This window comes from Rhinopithecus roxellana, chromosome 1 (assembly GCF_007565055.1).
Source record: "Rhinopithecus roxellana isolate Shanxi Qingling chromosome 1, ASM756505v1, whole genome shotgun sequence".
Lineage (NCBI taxonomy): Eukaryota > Metazoa > Chordata > Mammalia > Primates > Cercopithecidae > Rhinopithecus > Rhinopithecus roxellana.
Genome location: NC_044549.1, coordinates 132,731,705 through 132,752,304, shown reverse-complemented (window position 1 = coordinate 132,752,304; position 20,600 = coordinate 132,731,705). Strand labels below are relative to the sequence as shown.

The following is a 20,600-nucleotide window of genomic DNA, read 5'->3' as shown; positions in this document are numbered from 1 at the left end:
TACTTAAACAACAAACCTATTTTTAGTGGTGGAGTGGCTTTTAGTAGCTCTGTCTGCGTGGGACTGACAACCAATCACTATCTTTGGAGGAAGCCCTAACCTTTTCTTGTATACCCTCCCTATATGTGTAACAGCTTTTCTGTTATCACATTCAGTAGTCCATACTGCTATATTATCACCTTTAGCTCTAACATTAATAACAGCACCACATACATCATTACTGTAGTCATCAAAAGATTCTCCAATAAGGCACAGCAGTGTCTCTAGCCAAAAGCGATCGAGGTCACTTCATCTCTGCTATTTGTTCAGTGTAATTAGCCATCATCCTCCCAGTTTGTTTTTCTCATGTTCCCACATAGGCTCAATACCACCCTTAAAAAGTGAGTAGTCACAGCCAGCCATTAAATTATGAGACAACTGGATATGGTTGTACAGAGCCCAAAGTCTTCAACAGTATCAAACTCAGAGATCAGCCACAGGTTTGCTTGCCAAGTTTTGCTTTTATCATTTTAAAAAAAACCAGAGGGCCCATCTGTTCTGTAGAGGATGTTTAATATAGTGTTCCGGGGTAGCAACCTCTTGAATAGATTCTGTTTTCTCCTCTTCTGTAGTCGTGGGATTAGAAGTAGGGGTGTTTTCCTGTTTAATAGTCACCATCTTTGATCGATCTCTCCCTCTTCATTTTCAATCTGTGTGTGTCCTTACAGGTAAGGTAGAGCCTCTTGTAAGCAGTATATATTTGGGTGTTTTTTTTCTTTTTTTCTTTTTTTAATCCTTTCAATTACTCTACGCTTTTTTTTTTTTTTTTTTTTTTTGAGACGGAGTCACACTCTGTCGCCCAGGCTAGAGTACAGTGGCACCATCTCAGCTCACTGCAACCTCCACCTCCTGGGTTCAAGCGATTCTCCTGCCTCAGCTTCCCAAGTAGCTGGGACTACAGGCACCCACCACCACACCCAGCTGATTTTTGTATTTTTAGTAGAGATGGGGTTTCACCATGTTGGCCAGGCTGGTCTCGAACTCCTGGCCTCAAGTGATCTGCTGCCTTGGCCTCCCAAAGTGCTGGAATTACAGGCATTAGCCACCACGCCCAGCCTCCATTCAATTACTCTACACTTTTAACTGGAGAATTTAATCCATGTACATTATTATTTATTATTGATAGGTATGAACTTATTCTTTTAAATTTGTTAATTGTTTTCTAGTTGTTTTGTAAATCTTTTGTTCACTTCTCCCTCTCTTGCTTTCTTCCTTGTGGTTTGATGGCTTTCTATAGTGGTATCCTTTGGTTCTTTTTTTTTTTTTATCTTTTGTGTATCTATTATAAGCTTTTGCTTTGTGGTTTCCCTGAGGCTTACATAAAACATCTGATAACAGATTTATTTATGCTTAGAACAGCTTGATTTTGATTGTATACACAAACTCGCCACTTCTACTTCCCTTCTTCCCATGTTTTATGTTTTTGATTTCACACTGTACATCTTTCTATAATATATTCCATAGGTAATTATCATAGCCTTTTAAAAATAATGTTGCATTTTGACCTTTATAGTACAGATATAATCAATTTACCCACCACCATTATAGTATTAGAGTGTTTTGTATTTGACAACATGCTTACTTTTACCAGTGAGTTTTATACTTTCATATGACTTTATGATACTAATTAGCATCCTCTTCCTTCAACTTAAAGAACTTCCTTTAGCATTTTTTTGTAGTGCAGATCTGGCATAATAAATTCTCTCAGAAGTTTTTATCACTCTTTTGCTTTTGAAAGACAAGATTGCCTGGATATAGTTTTCTTAACTGGCAGTCTTTTTCTTTTAGGATTTTGAATATATTATTCAGTTCCATTCTGGTTTGCAAGGTTTGTGCTGAGAAGTTCACTGATAGATTTATGGGGGTTCCTCTATATGTCACAATTTGCTTTTATTCTTGCTGCTTTCAGCACTGTCTTTTTGGCTTTAACTGTTGACAATTTGACTATGGTATGTCATGGTGTGGATCTCTTTGGAGTTCTCTTGTTCAGTGTCCTTACAGGGTTTTTCAATCTATCTTTCTAATTTATTTTCTAGACTTAGAAAGTTTTCTGCCATTATTTCTTTGAATATATTTCTGTTCCTTTCTCTCTTTCTTCTACTTCTGGCACACCAATGATGCATAAGTTGTTCTTCTTGATGGTGTTTGATAAGTCATTTTAAGCTGTCCTCACTCTTCTTCATTTGTTTTTCTTTTCTGCTCCTCAGATTGGATGATGTCCAGTACTCTGTTTTCAAGTTCACCAATCCTTCCTTCTGCTTAACCTAGTCTGCTACTACCATTGAACCCCTCCATTGAATTTCTCAGTTCAGTTACAGCGTTCTTCAGATCTTTCATTTCTGTTTAGTACTTTTTTATACTTTGTTGAAAATCTTTGTTCTTGTATTGCTATCTTGATCTCTATGAGCATCTTTATGATCATTATTTTCAATTTCCTGTCAGGTAAGTCACAAAACTCCACTACATTTGGGTCAGTGTTTGAAAATTTATCTTGTTCTATAGTTTGGAATACATTCCCTATTTCTTCATTTTACTTAATTCTCTGTGTTGGTTTCTGTACATTAGATAAGACACCTACCTCTCCATCTTGTTAGACTAAGCTTGTATGGAGAAGGTTTTCACTAATTAATCCAGCCAGAGATTTTAAGATGCCTCTCTAATCCTTGTGTTTGTCCAGATTGCTATCTCTGTTTCTGATGGTCCTTGATATGGTTTAGCTGTGTCGCCACCCAAATCTCATCCTGAATTCCCATGTGTTCTGGGAGGGACCTGGTGGGAGGTAATTGAATCACTGGGGCAGTCTTTTCCCATGCTGTTCTCATGATAGTGAATAAGTCTCATGAGATCTGATGGTTATATAAAAATGGGAGTTTCCCTACACAAGCTGTCTTCTCTTGTCTGCTGCCATGTGAGATGTGCCTTTCACTTTCTGGCATGATTGTGAGGTCTCCCCAGCCACATGGAACTGTAAGTCCAATAAATCTCTTTCTCTTTTAAATTGTCCAGTTTCAGGTATGTCTTTATCAGCAGTGTGAAAATGGACTAATACAGTAAAATGGTACCAGGATTGGGGTGCAGTTGAAAAGATACCTGAAAATGTGGAAGCGACTTTGGAACTGAGCAACAGGCAGAGGTTGGAACAGTTTGGAGGGCTCAGAAGAAGACAGGAAAATGTGGGAAAGTTTGGAACTCCCAAGAGACTTCTTGAATGGCTTTGACCAAAATACTGATAATGATATGGACAATGAAATCCAGGCTGAGTTGGTCTCAGATGGAAATGAGGAACTTGTTGGGAACTGGAGCAAAGGTGATTCTTGTTATGTTTTAGCAAAGAGACTGGCAGCATTTTGCCCCTGTCCTAGAGATTTGTGGAACTTTGAACTTCAGAGAGATGATTTAGGATATCTGGCAGAAGAAATTTCTAAGTAGCAAAGCATTCAAGATGTGACTTGGTGCTGTTAAAGGTGTTCTGTTTTAAAAGGGAAACAGGGCATAAAAGTTTGGAAATTTTGCAGCCTAACAATGCCATAGAAAAGAAAATCCCGTTTTCTGAGGAGAAATTCAAGCTGGCTACAGAAATTTGCATAAATAATGAGGAACTGAATGTTAATCACAATGACAATGGGGAAAATTTCTCCAGGGCATGTCCGAGGTCTTCATGCAGCACAGGGACTTGGTGCCCTGCATCCCAGCTACTCCACCCATGGCTGAAAGGGGCAAATGTAGAGCTTGGGCCATGGCTTCAGAGGGTGCAAGCCCCAAGCCTTGGCAGCTTCCACATGGTGTTGAGCCTGTGAGTGCACAGAAGTTAAGAACTGGGGTTTGGAAACCTCCACTTAGCTTTCAGAATATGTATGGAAACGCCTGGATGCCCAGGCAGAAGTTTGCTGCAGGGGAAGGATTCTCATGGAGAAACTCTGCTAGGGCAATGCAGAAGGGAAGGCCTACACAGAGTCCCTACTGGGGCACCAGCTAGTGGAGCTGTGAGAAGAGGGCCATGTCCTCCAGACCCCAGAATAGTAGATCCACTGACAGCTTGCACCGTGCACCTGGAAAAGCCACAGACACTTAACGCCAGCCTGTTAAGGCAATCGGGAGGGAGGCTGTACCCTGCAAAGCCACAGAGGCAGAGTGCCCAAGACCATGGGAACCTCTTGCATCAGTGTGGCTTGGATGTAAGACATGCAGTGAAAGGATATCATTTTTGGAGCTTTAAGATCTGACTGCCCTGCTGGATTCTGGACTTTCATGGAGCCTGTAACCCTTGTACTTTGGTCAGTTTCTCCCATTTGGAATGACTGTATTTGCCCAATGCCTATACCTGTACCCCCATTATATCTAGGAAGTAACTAACTTGCTTTTGATTTTCCAGGCTCGTAGGTAGCAGGGACTTGCCTTGTCTCAGATGAGTCTTTGGACTGTGGACTTTTGAGTTAATGCTGAAATGAGTTAAGACTTTGGGGGACTGTTAGGAAGGCATGATTGGTTGTGAAATGTGAGGACATGAGATTTGGGAGGGGTCGGGGTGGAATGATATGGTTTGACTGTGTCCCCACACAAATCTCATCTTGAATTTCCACATGTTGTGGGAAGGATCTTGTGGGAGGTAATTGAATCATTGGGGTAGGTCTTTCCTGTGCTGTTCTCATGATAGTGAATAAGTCTCACAAGATCTGATGGTTATATAAAAACGAGAGTTTCCTTGAACGAGCCCTCTTCTCTTGTGTGCCACCATGTGAGATATGCCTTTTACCTTCCACCATGATTGTGAGACCTCCCCAGTCACATGGAACTGTAAGCCCAATTAACCTCTTTTTTTTTTTTTTTAATTGCCCAGGGTATGCCTTTATCAGCAATGTGAAAATGGACTAATACAGCCCCCTAAAATTTAGGATGTACCATGTCTTGTCAGTGTCCCAAGATGAGTTTGAGGGAAGTCAGACTCTTTAGATGTAGCTGGAAAGCTTGGGGGATTGGGTGTGAATTCCAAATCTTTCTGTCTCACAGTGAGGCTGGGTTCAGGTGTCTATATCGCACTCTCTCTAGACTAGTCCAGGAGAAGAGCTGTGGCAAATGCCTTGACTCATGTTCAGATTGCACCTTCTGATTCTGGAGAGATAGCTTCTGGGAGTAGGCCCGTCATACATCCACCTATTTGTTTTCTATGGCCCTGGGTTACTTCAAATAGCAAAGTCCTCTGATCTTCCAAAGCAAGGTTGTTAAGGAAACAGTCCCTTGGGTGGGAGCTATGGAAGTTGTGGCACATGATGCCTGGCCAAACTCCTCCCAGAAAGACTGGATATGCCTGAAGTTATCTCTGTGACAAGCCAGGGAGATAAGTGCCAAGCTCTGGTTTCAGCTAATGGAGAGGTACTGTTTGCTTGCCTCACGGGCTCCCTGATGCAAGTTTATTAGAGGCTAAGCTGTCAAGTAGTCACTGAGTGTCCATGTGGTAAGGCCCTTATGAAGAGAAAGGGAGAGCTCCATGTGCCTGCTTCTTTCCTGCACTGCCCCAAGAGGTTATAGCCCCTGGAAGTATTTGGATGCCCATTTAAAATCACCTCTTTGTTCTGAGATCAGGGAAGACTGACATATGTTTATTTCCTTCTGTTCCCAGAGCTATTAGGTTTAGGATGGAGCCCTTCAAGAGGAAGCTTTAACAATTTGGTGCTCTCAGTGTGTGTCCTAAACCCCTTCTGGTGGAGAAGCAGGGAGTTAGCTGCACTATTTTAGGCCGCTTCTCTGCACCACTCCAGAGGGATGAAGTCCCTGATGGTGCTTGCATGCATGTTTAAAGACACTATTTTTCTCTTGCTATCTAGGGAGATGTGTGTATGCTAGTCCCCTCTGCTCCAAGAGTCATGAGATTAATCATACAGTCTTTTAGGTGGATGTGGTAAAAGTTGAGGTGCTTAGTATGGGTGCAAACTCCTTCCAGACTGGTGGTGAGTTAAAAATTGGCTGTCTCTTTAACTATACAATGCAAGTTAGCTTGAAGCCAGGCCACTTGCCTGCTTGGCAGCCACTGAAAGTGTTTTCCGGTGAGAGTAGGCAATAGAGGGCTATGGTTTTTTAAAGCCTCTTCTGTGCACTGCTCCTGGGAGATGAAATACCTGGAGGTGCCTGAAAATCTATGTAAGACCACCACTTTATTTCCTATAGCCTGAGGGGACACGTGTGTGTCTAATCCCCACCGTGTATAAAACAACAGGGAAGCATGAGGTCAAGGCCCTCTGTGTGAGTCCAGACACTCTTCTCCACGGGGAGAAACTGGGTGTTGGAGACTCCTTTTTCCAATTTTATGGCATAGTGAGGTCTGTGCCCAAGTGTGCCTGGGCATCTCCTACCTGTTTTATGTTGTGTTCTTAGTCGCTCAGTGGATGGGAGTCTCTCAACTAGTCTCTGACTTTCTCTTAGAGAGAATTGGTCCATGGATAGATGTTTATTTGGTGCACCTGTGGGTGGAGGGCGAGTCAGAAGCTTCTATTTGCCATGCTGGTGGTGTCACTCTCGTGACTATAGTTTTAAACCTGAACCTTCGGCTTTACTTGAGCCAAAGTCAGTGCTGAGTTCTTGAAATATGGAACAGTCTTACAGCACATTCAGAAAAACATTTGCTTTCACACGGCCTCTGGCATGTTTCATACCTTTATTCATAGCACCCTGGTAGCTGCAGTCTCTGTCTCTCCCTTTCTTTCTTTTCTTTCTATAATTTTAAAATCATTTTCTTTGGTTTTTATATCTTTCTTTCTGTCTTTTTTCTTTACACCTTTTTTACGTTTTCCCTGCTTTCCATTCTCCCCTTTCTTCTGTGTCTCCTCCTTCTGTCATTGGTTAGTATTTTTTTTTTTATGGAGACAATTCTAAGAAAGCTATTTTTAAAGTAAGTGACATTAGCTCTAGCATTAACACTGTAGCTAGCATGAACTGAGAACACGTTAAATGCCAGAATTATCTCATTTATCCTTATTGTAACCCAATGAAATACGTGTAAATACTTTCAAGTTAAAGGAGAAAACTGAAGCTTGAATTGTCATCTGGAATCGTTAAGTTAATCATTCCACAGAGCCATGATGGCATCTTAGATCCCCTGGTACAAGAAACAGCTTAGTTTCTTTATCCAGCTGGACTTGAAAGTTCTCAGTATTCTCTTTCCCATAGTGTATATTTACTTTTTTTTGTTTTGTTTTGTTTTTGAGATGGAATTTTGCTCCCATTGCCCAGGCTGGAGTTCAATGGCTTGATCCCATCTTACCACAAACTCCACCTCCCAGGTTCAAGCGATTCTCCTGCCTCAGCCTCCCGAGTAGCTGGGATTACAGGCATGTGCCACCACGCCTGGCTAATTTGCATTTTTAGTAGAGACAGGGTTTCTCTATGTTGGTCAGGCTGGTCTCGAACTCTCATCCTCAGGTGATCCATCTGCCTCACCCTCCCAAAGTGCTGGGATTATAAGCGTGAGCCACCACACCCAGCGTATATTTACTCTTTTAAAGGAATTGGCTCAAGACCATCTCATGCTGAGTCCAATGGGCTCGAGTATTTACCCTGTGGTAATTTTTTCAGTTCCTAAGTGTATATATTTAGCCTTTTAAAAGGCCTTTCATTGGTTCCCTGACCTATTAAGTAAGAGTTATTATGGTAAAAAGCACCAAGTGGAAGCTCCCATAATTTCAACCCATACCTTAGCTAAGATAGCAAACCAGATGCAACCGTTTGATCCAGCAATCATGTTTCTTGGTATTTATCCAATGGAACTGAAAACTCATGCCCACACAAAAACCTGCATATGAATGTTTATAGCAGCCTTATTTATAATTGCCAAAACTTGGAAGCAATAAAGATACCTTTCAATAGGTGAATGGATAAACTGTGGTACATCCAGACAATGTAATATTATTTAGTGCTAATTAGATACATGCATAGCACAGGTAGAAGAGAAAGCCTATAAAGATTTAGGGGTCTGACATATCAACAAATGTTTTTTCTTGTTATTTTATTATAAACATTTCAAACATACAGAAAAGTTGAAATGGTTTTACAGTGAACTTCTGAGTATTCACCATCTAGATTTTTATTGAGAATATTTAAATTTTTAAAATTTTTTAAATTTTTATTTCAATAGATTTTTGGGGAACAGGTGGTGTTTGGTTACATGAATAAGTTCTCTAGTGTTGATTTCTGAGATTTTGGTGCACTCATCACCCGAGCAGTGTTCACTGTGCCCAGTGTGTAGTCTTTTATCCCTAGCCACCCCCTACCCTTTCCCCTGAGTCCCCAAAGTCCAATGTATTATTCTTATGCTTTTGCATCCTGATAGCTTAGCTCCCACATATGAATGAGAACATATGATGTTTGGATTTTCATTCCTGAGTTACTTCACTTAGAATACTAGTCACCAATTCCATCCAGGTTGCTTCAAATGCCATTATTTCATTCCTTTTTATCGCCGAGTAGTATTACATGGTATGTGTGTATACACACACACACACACACACACACACACACACACACAGATATACCACATTTCCTTTATCCACTTGTTGATTGGCAGGCATTTGGGCTGGTTACATACTTTTGCAATTGCAAATTGTGCTGCAATTAACAAGCATGTGCAAGCATCTTTTTCACATAATGGCTTCTTTTCCTCTAGGTAGATACCCAATAGTGGGATTGTTGGATCATATGGTAGTTCTACTTTTAATTCTTTAGGGAATCTCCATACTGTTTTCCATAGTGATTGTACTAGTTTACATTCCCACCAACAGTGTGAAAGTGTTCTTTCCACCATATCCAGGCCTACATCTATTTTTTTTTTTTTTTTTTTATGGCCATTCTTGAAGGAGTGAGGTGGTATCACATTGCGGTTTTGGTTTGCATTTCCCTGATAATTAGTGGTATTGAGCATTTTTGCATTTGCTTGTTGGCCATTTGTATATCTTCTTTTGGGAAGTGTTTATTCATGTCCTTAGCCCTCTTTTTGATGGGATTATTTGTTTGTTTGTGTGTTTGTTTGTTTCTTGCTAATTTGTTTGAGTTTGTTGTAGATTCTGGATATTAGTCCTTTGTCAGATGTATAGATTGTGAAGATTTTCTCGGGTTGCCAGTTAACTCTGCTGATTATTTCTTTTGCTGTGCAAAAGCTTTTTAGTTTAATTAAGTCCCATCTATTTATCTTTGTTTTTGTTACATTTGCTTTTGGGTTCTTGGTCATAAAATCTTTGCCTAAGCCAGTGTCTAGAAGGGTTTTTCCAATGTTAGCTTCTAGAATCTTTATGGTTTCAGGTCTTAGATTTCAGTCTTTGATCCATCTTGGTTGATTTTTGCATAAGGTGAGAGATGAGGATCTGGTTTCATTCTTCTACATATGGCTTGCCAATGCTCCCAGCACCACTGGTTGAATAGGGTGTCCTTTTCCTACTTAATGTTTTTGTTCGCTTTTTCGAAGATCAGTTGGCTGTAAGTATTTGGGTTTATTTCTGGGTTCTCTATTCTGTTCCATTGGTCTATGTGCCTATTTTTATACCAGGATCATGCTGTTTCAGAGACTATGACCATATAGTATAGTTTGAAGTCAGGTAATGTAATGCCTCCAGATTTGTTCTTTTTGCTTAGTCTTGCTTTTGACACCCAGATTTCATAATTAACATCTTACCACACTTGCTTTGTCATATTTGATGAAGTGTTTAGGAGTCCAAGAATTTGGAGCATGTCTAAGATAACCTCTCCAAGAATTTGGAGCATGTCTAAGATAACCTCTCTGAAATAAAAAATAAGTTGATTCATCTCACATTCCCCACCACTAAGAAAAAGACAGAGTGCTTAGTCATCTCTTTTGGATTTTGGAGACAGCATATACTGCTCTGAGGAGTACTACTGCTTATTTTTTGGGTAACTTGGAAGTCTCACAGTTTCAATGGCGTTCAGAGCAAAAAGAAGGCTCAACAGCAAATCCAGGCAGCACTGCAAGCTGCCTTACTCTTCAAACTATATAATCAACGGAATCCATGGCACTACCTGTATCCACGGGGAATATATTGATCCGTAGTAAACACAGGTGTAAGGTCTCTGGAAAATGCCAAAACAAAACCAGAGCAGAAAGGTCCTTTATATTTTGGAGCAAGACCCCATCTTCTATGGCATAAACTGCATTCTTTTTTTGCAAAGCAGCCCTGGCCACTACTGAGCCTTTACAGAGACTAAGTGCCTGCCAAATGGCTATGTAAGTTTTGCTGCCCATAATGAACTGGCATTTTAGATCTACCAAGTCATAATGTCAGACAAATCCAGCAGCAATCCATCATAGTATAGAAATGGTTAAAAATCAGGACCAAGCAGAGACAGAGAATACAAAAATGCTACATGAGCAGGACTTCTGATACTCACACCACCTAACTCTATGTCATCAATGTCTAAACATCAACTCACACCTAAAATCTTGTTGAGGGCATGGGAAGTATTTATACAGCCAGCTGATGGAGGAGAAAAACAATCTCGGTCTCAGTTCACAGCTGGGTTGTATACACTATGTCAGTACAAACTGAAAATGGACTTCTGTTGCACTATGGCCCCACTTAGGGATGGATCTAAATGTTGGTTGTGAGGGACAGTCCTTCCAGTGGACAGAGCTGAGAGCAATAAATTTGATTATTTACTTTTTATGCAAGAAGAAGTAGCTTAAGAAGGATATACATGGACTCCTGAGTATTGGCAAATAGCTTGATTGGTTGGTCAGGGCCTGGAAGGAACCAATTTGGAAGATCAAAGAGGAAAAAGTTGTCTAGAGAAGCAAGTGACAGACCCATTGAAGTGGGCACAGATCTCATGCTACTGCCGACTAGAGAATATCAAAGTCAGAGGAGACACCAAACAACCAGGATGACTCATCCTGTGGATGTCAGACAGCCACTGTCCTTGACCGCCCAATGTGCTTATCCATTAGGTCCAATAATGAAGTCCCAACAGTAACAGGAATAGAGGTTGTGCATGGGAGAACCCAACAGTATGGGCTCCCACTACTTAAGGCTGCCGTTGAATACACAACCTGCCAAACTCTGTTAACAACCTGGCATGAATCCTTTGATAGAGCAGCAAAACCTAAGATCAGCCAAACACTCAGTAGCAGGTTGATTAGATCAAATTCCTTCCACCCTGGTGGGGGCAATGATTCATCCTTACTGGAGTCGATACTTACTCCCATATGGCTTTGATATTCCTGTCTGCCATGTCTGACAGCACCACCATTCAAAGGCATATAATGCACCTTGTTGATTATATGGATTCCCATATATTATCAGTAAAAATCAAGGGTTCCATTTTACAGAGAAAGTTTGCAACAATCAATTCATGACCAAATGATTCATTATTTCTACCACATAGTGCATCACCTGAAAAAAATCACCTACTTATAATGATGGAATTGCTTATTAAAGGTTCAACTAAGGTGCTAACTCAGGGCAAAGACCTCTGTGAAGCTGGGACATTGTCCACCAAGAACAAGTATATAAATCAAACAAATAGTCGTGCTATGCCCCCAATAACTGAAATAAACAGGTCTATATAGTTGTCTGACCCTCTCACCATCATTCCCAGTGGATTCTCAGTGGTCTACTTACAGAATGTGTGCTTCTTGTCCCTGCACCTTTAGGTTTTATAGGATTCAGAGGTTCTGATACCCAGAGGAGTACTGCTTTCACTAACGGAAATGATAAGAATCTCAATGAGGCGGAAACTATGACTACCGCCTCTACTTTGGGTTCCTCATGCCGGTGACCTAACAAGCAAAGAAAAGAGTTACTATACTTACAGAAGGTAATCAAATGTGATTATCTTGAGGAGTAGGGTTTCTTACCATACAATGAGAACAGAGAAAATCTGGAATACAGGGATTCACTGGGGGTCTCTGGGTACTTCTATGCAAAATGATACTGGTCAATAGTCAATTTTAGCAACCATAGCCCAGTAAGGACAAGGAAGCTAAGAGCTCAGATCCCTCAAGGATGGAGATGGCATGCCAACTGAGGAACTGAAGTTTTGGGCAAGGGTGAGGGAAATCTAGAATGGATGTTGGAGAAGCTAGATGATGAGTACCAATTATGACCTCAGATTCAGTTGTGGCAGTGGAGATTGCAGCTTAGTACACTAATCCTTTGCATTAAGCTTCTTTTTGGAGTGATTGCAGCTGCCAATACTTTGAAGACTCAGTGACAAATTGGTCTTAACATATGCAGAGAATGGATTGAATCAGGTGCCTCTTATGTTCTGCCTCACTTCTTCTCAGTCTTCTGTTGCCATTTGCAGTTGTGGCTGTGGTGAATAATTACATGGTAAAAGGGGTGAAGAGTTCCAGCACTGACCACATATTTCCTCAGGCATGTCATTGACCTTCTGTGGCATTTTTCTGGTACTGAAGAAGTGGGATACCCACAGGAGTTTACTGGGCATGGATGCACACACAGCTCAAGTGCAGGGTCTGAGATAACCACCCAAGGCAACCCTCAATGGGAGATGTGAGTCAATGAATGACAAGTGCTTCCACTTACTGATTCCTTGGGTCACTTCCCAAAAAAACTACCTGAATGCAAGCTCTTTTCTCAATCTCTGCTTTCCAGGGTAACCCAGGCTAAGAAAGAAGCCAATGAAAATCCACACAGCTCTTGCAAATAAGGTATAAAATGCTGCAGAGCTGAGCGCCATGGCTCACACCTGTAATCCCAACACTTTGGGAGGCTGAGGTGGGAGGATCGCTGAGCCCAGGAGTTCAAGTTCAACATAGTGGAACGCCATCTCTACACAAAACAAAATTTAAAAATTAGCCAGACATGGTGGTGCACGCTTGTAGTCCCAGCTATGCAGGAGGCTGAGGCAGGAAGATGGCTTGAATCCAGGAGGTTGAGGTTGCAGTGAGCCGTGATTGTGCCACTACTGCACTCCAGCCTGGGTGACAAAGTGAGACCCTGCCTCAAAAATAAATAATAAATAAATAAATAAATAAATAAATAAATAAATAAATAAATAAAATAATAAATAAAATGCTGCAGAAAAACAATAAAAACTTTCATCTTGCAAACGTGCTGGTTTCAAGGGTAACAGAAAATATAATTTTTGACTCATTCCAGCCAATTCCTCTATTATCATAAGCCAAAAGTTAGGATAACTCTGTATTCCCTTACAAATTCTTCCTCACCAAAAGTTAATAAAGAGAAATTACTATAGGAGAGAGAATATATTTTGTATTTGTTTCCCATTGCTGCTACAACAAATTATCAGAAATTTGGTGGCTTAAAACATAAATCTATTATCTCACAGTTCTATAGGTTAGAAGTTCAGCACAGGTCTCACTGAGCCAAAATCAAGGTGTCAGCAGAGGTGAATTCTCTCTGTAGACTCAGGGGGAGAATCTGTTTTCTTGACTTTTTCAGTTTCTGATGGCTTCCTGCTTTTCTTGGCTTATGATGCCTTACTCCATCCTCAAAACCAGCAAGAGGAGATCAACTTCTTTTTACATCATATCATTCTGACCCCTCTTCAGTCTTCTTCTACTTTTAAAGACTTTCGCAAGTATACCAGGTCTGCCCAGATAATCCAGTATAATCTCTCTATCATAAAATCACCAAATTAGCAACCTTAATTTTAGCTGCAATCTTAATTTCCCTTTGCCATGTAATGTAACATACTCGTAGGCTCCAAGGATTAAGACACGGACATATTTGGGGCAGGGTGGAGAGCATTATTCTGCCTATCACAATATTATTCTGCCTATCACAATATTAAAGAAAAAGAAAGTTTATAAATTTCCTTTTAGGTCTACTGTCATATATACTTTAGACCCAAACTCTCATTCAGTTTAATCCAACTTAATTTTTAACTTCAATTTCTTGGCTGTACTTATATTGACTTACAACATTTGATTACATCAGGTCAGTGAGTCCATTTTCATTTTGTAGGTGAACAGAATGGGATATGAAAAGCAAAAGCCAGAAATTACCCCCCAAAAAATGGGGGAGGAAAGGAAGGAAGGAAGGAAGAAAGAAAGGAAGGGAAAGAGGGAGGGAGGGAGGAAGGGAGGAAGGGAGGAAGGGAGGAAGGGAGGAAGGAAGGAAGGAAGGAAGGAAGGAAGGAAGGAAGGAAGGAAGGAAGGAAGGAAGGAAGGAAGGAAGGAAGGAAGGAAAAAACTTGGGTTTTATTTTTAGGTAAGAAAAATATGCTTAGATACTCAACCCTAAGGTCATTGGGTTGGAGAAGGCTGTCCCAGGAGGAAGTACTCATCTGCTTGAAATTAATCTCTTTTAAACTCAAAGTTCTGATGAGAGATCCTCGTTGTAACAACTAGTCAAAACTCTAGTCAAGTAGGAACTTTTACTAGCATTATCTGTTAAAAATAATAATAATGAGAGAACTCATTATTTAAAAATCATAATGTAAGTTACTTGCATCTTGTCTTTCCAGCTCAAATTTTCTTGAAGCAACTCTTTTTTCTTGATCATGATATTATGGACAATATTAAAGAGTAGATGGTAGACCATAACATCTCTTAGAAAAACAAAAAGGCATGAACTGATAAAATGTATCTTATAGGCATCTTCAGTAATTGCCATTCATTGTTCTCCCGCGAATTGTTCATATTTTGTAGCCTCCCAAATCTGATCTGTTAGATTAAATGTGATGAAATGTTTCAGTTGACAACATGTAATATTTTCTTTTACTATTGATCTCAATCCATGTGATTAAGAGTAATTTTGTAAGACATATTTCTTTTGTACTAGTAAATCCAACAAAAGTGATAAAGAAATGGCATGGAGGCGACATCCTGAATATGCATTTGGCACTTCAAAACAAATGGATTGTTAAAAAGTTATTTGAGATTAGTTGAGCATGAGTAGGTATTTATTGCCTTCTTCTTGGCCAGAAACTTGTTAGTGAAATAAGGCTAATGGTAGAAATATTTCCTCTTGTAAAGCATAATCATCTCTTCTTGAGAAGATTGGTTTTAAAATATCCTAGTGCTTTTAGATATTGTACCTTTTTGGTTATGCCAAATATCAGTTCACTTTGGAAAGCCAGTAATAGGAATAATGAGGTCATTCATCATTAGTACAGAGGATTAAAGAGAAAACTGGAATGAGAAAGATGTCTCAGAAAGGGAAATCAGTGTCTGGGTCTGTGTTGTACTATGCCATTCCCCACCTAATTAAGTGACTTAATTCCTTTTGAAACTATGAATTTCCACTCCAGGAAGCATCTATTTATAAAGAACCCTTTTCTCTGCCTCATTCTCAAATTATTTCTTTTTGTTGTTGTTGTTATCCTTATTTCTATCGGCAAAAAATATCCATTGATATTCAAACAATATTAAGACCAAAAAAAGTTGGCCATATTTACAACTAATCTTACTTGTAAAGATGGAGACTACCTGAAACAAAAAATATTTAAAATCAGAAAATTTGTTTTTTTTATGATTTGGAGGATCAGGAAGGAAACTATTGGGGAACTATATGCGTGCATTATACAAATGATCTTTGGAACCTGTATTTACTATTCCATTCTTAAAGGACATTTATCCTTAAAAACATTATTAAATAAACTTAAAAAGCAAGCAGATCCACTTCTTATTTACTTAAGAGTCAAGTTCTTGAAAAGTGAAAGGAAATTAAATTATAAATAATTTTGTTCAGATGAAATAAATGTAAAATGGGTAAGTTATTTCAGTTGAGGACAATGTGAATTGTCCCATTTTCCATATTTCCATAATCTAAGCAGTAACAGAAAGGTTTTAGAGAAAATAAATACATGAAAAAAATTTGTCATAAATTGCATTTTAAAAGTCACTGGTAATCTCTAGTCAATCTGCAGACAATGGTAGCATCTTTAGCTCTTTTACTTTTCATCAAATCCATTAAAGAAATTCTCAAACATGAAGTCTTTGACATATATTTGTTCACCAAATTCTAATGAGTATCCCTAGGCACAATAAGTAGGACACTACAATGAGGAGATTTATTTCACCCAGGAAGAAGGCAAGGTTAGTGAATTTCTTACATTGTATAGTGCTCTGTCCACAGAACCCTCTAATTTCCACAATCTTACTTGACAAACTCTACAAACTTGATATCACCAGGAAGGCATCCCCCTCCATAATTACAGAAGAAGCAAGTGAACCCAAGAAGTCTTAGTTACTTACCAAATAAGTGCACATTTAAATATGAAACCTGTGTATCCCCTTCCATAATTACAGAAGAAGCAAGTGAACCCAAGAAGTCTTAGTTACTTACCAAATAAGTGCACATTTAAATATGAAACCTGTGTTTTATCCAACTCACTACGTAATTGCTCAGAGAACTCATTATCTAAAGACATAGTAGCCATTAAAAACACAAATACACCTAAAAAAGGCATAGATAAAATTCATATGTAACAAACCTCTGATGGGTGTTATTTTGTGTGTAGCTATTTAGTTCCTCCTTTAACATAAAAATAATGTCCTTTATGAGATATTTTTCATGTTCCATAGTAAAAAAACCATTTACCATGTTCTGGTAAAAACCATTATATTTGCCATGTGATATCTTCCATCAATTTTAGCAGGAGAGTTCTTTAAACATAAGAGACATGTAATTCTTTTGATGAGGAAGTAGAAACTTGCACTACTATATATTCTTGGTATATTTATTTGAATTAATCACAGTGTATTAGTAATGAGAACATGAAGCATACCTTAATACCAGTACTGACATCTATCATAACATCTGCATTGTATATAGGGGCTTGTCTGTACGTAAAGATTTAATAAAACAATCTTCATGGATTCCCATTTCTATTAGAATTATCAGATTAGGAGGTTGGCTGATTTCCATTTCCAAACATCTCCATGTTAAAAAAAAAATATTTGTACGTTATGATTACTGCCCTTTGTGGTTGTGAGAGTTTTAAATTCAAAATAATATCACCAAATCCCAGCTAGTCAAAACACTGAAAAATGCACACTGCTCTCTAGGATTAATAATAATAAATTCCATGTTAATGAATGTCTTTTACTAAAGTGCACACACTAGTCAGTTTATTTCATTTAACCCTCATCTCCCTGAGTAAACTCCTTAACTAGGTGTTAATATCCCATTTTACAGATGATAAGTATAAGACTTTGCAAACCATGTAACTTGCCCAAGAATACACAACTAATAAATGTTGAAGTTGGCATTTGACCAGAGTCAGGTAACTCAAAATTCTTGTACCACTAGTTTAAATTATTTTTAAAAATTATCATGTCAACAATTATCATAGAAGTTTTCCTAAGAAAGAGTTTTATTTACCATACTAAAATATCAGCATAGCAAACCCAATTACTTCTAATTTATCTGCAAGTGTCTTTTACACACTTTGAAACTATCCTCTCTTCTTAGAAGACAGGCTAGTCTATCTATATTTTGCTTAAATGACAAATCAGAACTTCCAAACATTGGGTTCAAAACGGTATAACAAGAGGCAAGAGATATCCTCGCACACATATATTATACACAATATTGGCAGAGAGCATTAAACTGCATCTTCTTGTAGTGAATTACACAGATATTAAGGAGGATGATCAGTTGAAAGGGACACAACTCTGCTTTCAAATCACGGTAAACCCATCAAATGACTGCACGAAGTTCCATAGCAAGTTACTCTAAGCAAGATAAAGCTTATCTTGCTTTATCTTGCTGACCAACCTAAAGAATCATCAAACTACATTTCAAAATTATAATAATCCCAAAGCACACATTTGTTGAAGACAGGGACACAATGTACAGCTTCGGAGAAAGCAACAAGAGTCTTGCCATTTAATGATTTTTTTTCAGATTTACAAAGTATAAAGAAATTAGCAATGGGCTTTTGACTCACTTTGAACTGTAGGCCCAATATTATGGCTGGCAGGTATCCCCATAATAAGGACATGTTAGTGCTGCAGCCCCACCCACAGACAGCCATACTGTACCTGTCCTTTTCCTCCCAGTGGGTATGAGGGGCATCTCCCCTGAACATCCCTGAAGATAAGCTCTTGTTACTGGTCTGGCCTTAAGCTCCCAGTTGGGGGGATGCTGAAGTCTCCCACAGATTGAACTATGGCCTAGTTTAAAGTAGAAATCCTGGAGTCAACACTGAACAACAAAGCCACCTGAAAGGGGCAAAGGGAAAGACTGAGACAGATAATCTAGGTTCAATTCCTGTTCCTGTCCTTGCTAGTCTGCATTTTTGGAGAAATTACCCAACTCTTTGGAGTATTTGTTTGCTAGTCTGTAAAATTACAATTGAATAATAAAAACATAAGTGGTATTGTGAAGCTGATAGAATGCCAAAAGACTTAGCATAGTGGGTTCTCAGCAATTTTTCTTTCCTTCCTTCTTCCTCCCTTCCTTCTTTCCTTGCTACATACCTGTCACTATATCCAAGGTTCTCCTCCTGTCTGCTGGGTGGTAGGACCCAGAAGCTTTAAAGAAAGCACTATTCTGTCATTTAAAGCTTGCACTCCTCAACCTCCTCATTTGGCTCCATGTCCACGTTTGCAGTTTACCTTTACTACATCTAACCAAGGAAGTGAAAACTGGTAACCCTCCTTCTCAGTCTGTTTCTATGGAGCCCTAGGGTCATTGTGAGCAGGTCTGGGGAGGATTTTTTCACTAATGCTGAACTAAATGATGCATTAAATTGGGTGAGGGCTGCGTTCAGGTGAAGATGAAAAGTACCCTGGCTGCCCTAGGAGAGAATGCTTCCCCCAGGATGTTTTCAGCTGCACTTTTCCATTCCACTTTAAATAGCACAGGTGATAAGGACTTTATGTGCATAACCCTCTGAACCAGCCCAGCAGCCCAGTGTCACCTTCTGCTACACAGAAAGAGAGAAGGGAAGGTTGTGCAAGAAGAGATGCTTTAGCTTTCCTTTCAATTTTTTTCTTCCTCACTCCCCTATTGGAAGGAAAGAAAATACAAGCACAAAGAAGGTACCACTTATTTTACCAAAACTTCAAAAGATACCAAATCCAGGTAAGTTTCTGGAGTATTCCAGTTATCTTTGATTATAGTTCCAATTAGGATAAGTTCTGCTAAAATGAGTTAGGTATTTCTCTGTGCCTGCCGTGGTCATATAATGGAGACAATCAGTCATTTACTGTACACATCAGTGCAGGACTCAGGGAAGGCTTTTAGAAGATGTGGGACTCCATCTTTTCAAAGGGTCAAAGGGCAGATAATTTCACAATAAAGGGCAGAGAGACTTGGACCTCAAGGTTATGGGAGAAAACCTGCTATCTGATCAGAGTGCAGATTGCTCTAAGGATTGGCTGTCAATCACAGAAGAATAAGTAGACCATTATATTTTATTGTCTGCTGCTTGCATAAATTAATTAAAGCAGTTTGTGTACTTTTTATCACTTTCTTTGTACTTCATGCTGTTAAAAAAATGAATATGGCTTATATCCAGTTTTGCCATCAGAGCTTCAAATACAAAGAATATTGACAGAATATTTTTAATAATTTTTTTAAAAATCTTCCCTGGCTATATAAGAGATAAAGCTGTTTTTTTTTTTTTTTTTTTTTTTTGAACCATACAAATAGAAATTACAGGAATTAGCCCTAAAAATATGGATACTCCCTACTTAAAGCTTACATATTTTTACAAGTAAATGGTAGAGCAGGGCTTTAATGCAGGTCTGCCCAAACTCATACCTCACAGAAAATTGTGAAAATTAAATATAAGAACTCTAAAAACTAACTAGAGCAGTGCCTGGCACGCAGTAAGCACTCAGTAAAGAACATGCATACACACATTTCATTTCTGCATTTGTCCACAGGGCCCTACTCACTGTATACTCCGAACTCCATAGACATCAAATACAGCTACTTAAGTGACACGGTAGCCCAGCAGCTGGTTAAACATCAGCAAGTAGAAATGACAGAATGGACAAAGAGGCTATAGAGAAAGGAAGGAATAGTTTTTAAGGTGTGCTACCTGGAGAAAAAGAAGGCTCTGTGAGGTAGCCTAGATGAGGATGGGGGAAAGGTTCTTTTAAAAAGACAACAGGTAAGGGAAATGGTACTGGCTTAGTGGCAAGTAGGAAGATTATAGGATGCAGTGTGCAACTGAGTTCTGCCAGCCGCTAGACCTTAATAACAGCCTGTCTCTGAGTCTCTTTTTCTGAAGATGGAGGTCATAGGTGAAAAGAGGGTATGTCGAAACCCTGAGTAGATGTACGACAGAAGTAGAAACAAGGTCTCCTCTTTGTTTGCCCTGGGATGTAGCCCTATTTCCCTTATGACCGTATCCCCTGTCTGGCTTGCAGACTACTGTACAGTTTTGGCATTTTTTCTTCAGAAATGACTCACAAATGCTATATTATTTTACCTTACACAAATTGCTTTCCATAAACCAAAAAAGGGGGGGCTTGGAGCAATATTATAAACATGGCACATCTGTTTTTAATAAATGAAGAAGTATTATAAAACCTTCACTTTGGGGAAATATCCAGAATTTTATCCTGAAGAAAAATTGTATCCATCTGGTCCCATGAGAGCTGCTTTTTACATTAAGGA

General features: G+C 39.1%; 1 pseudogene; it reads right to left on the bottom strand.

Moving 5' to 3' along the window:
• Positions 1–3: 3 nt before the first annotated feature.
• LOC104662511 lies at positions 4–657 on the bottom strand (annotated as a pseudogene).
• Between the last annotated feature and the right edge of the window lie 19,943 nt (positions 658–20,600).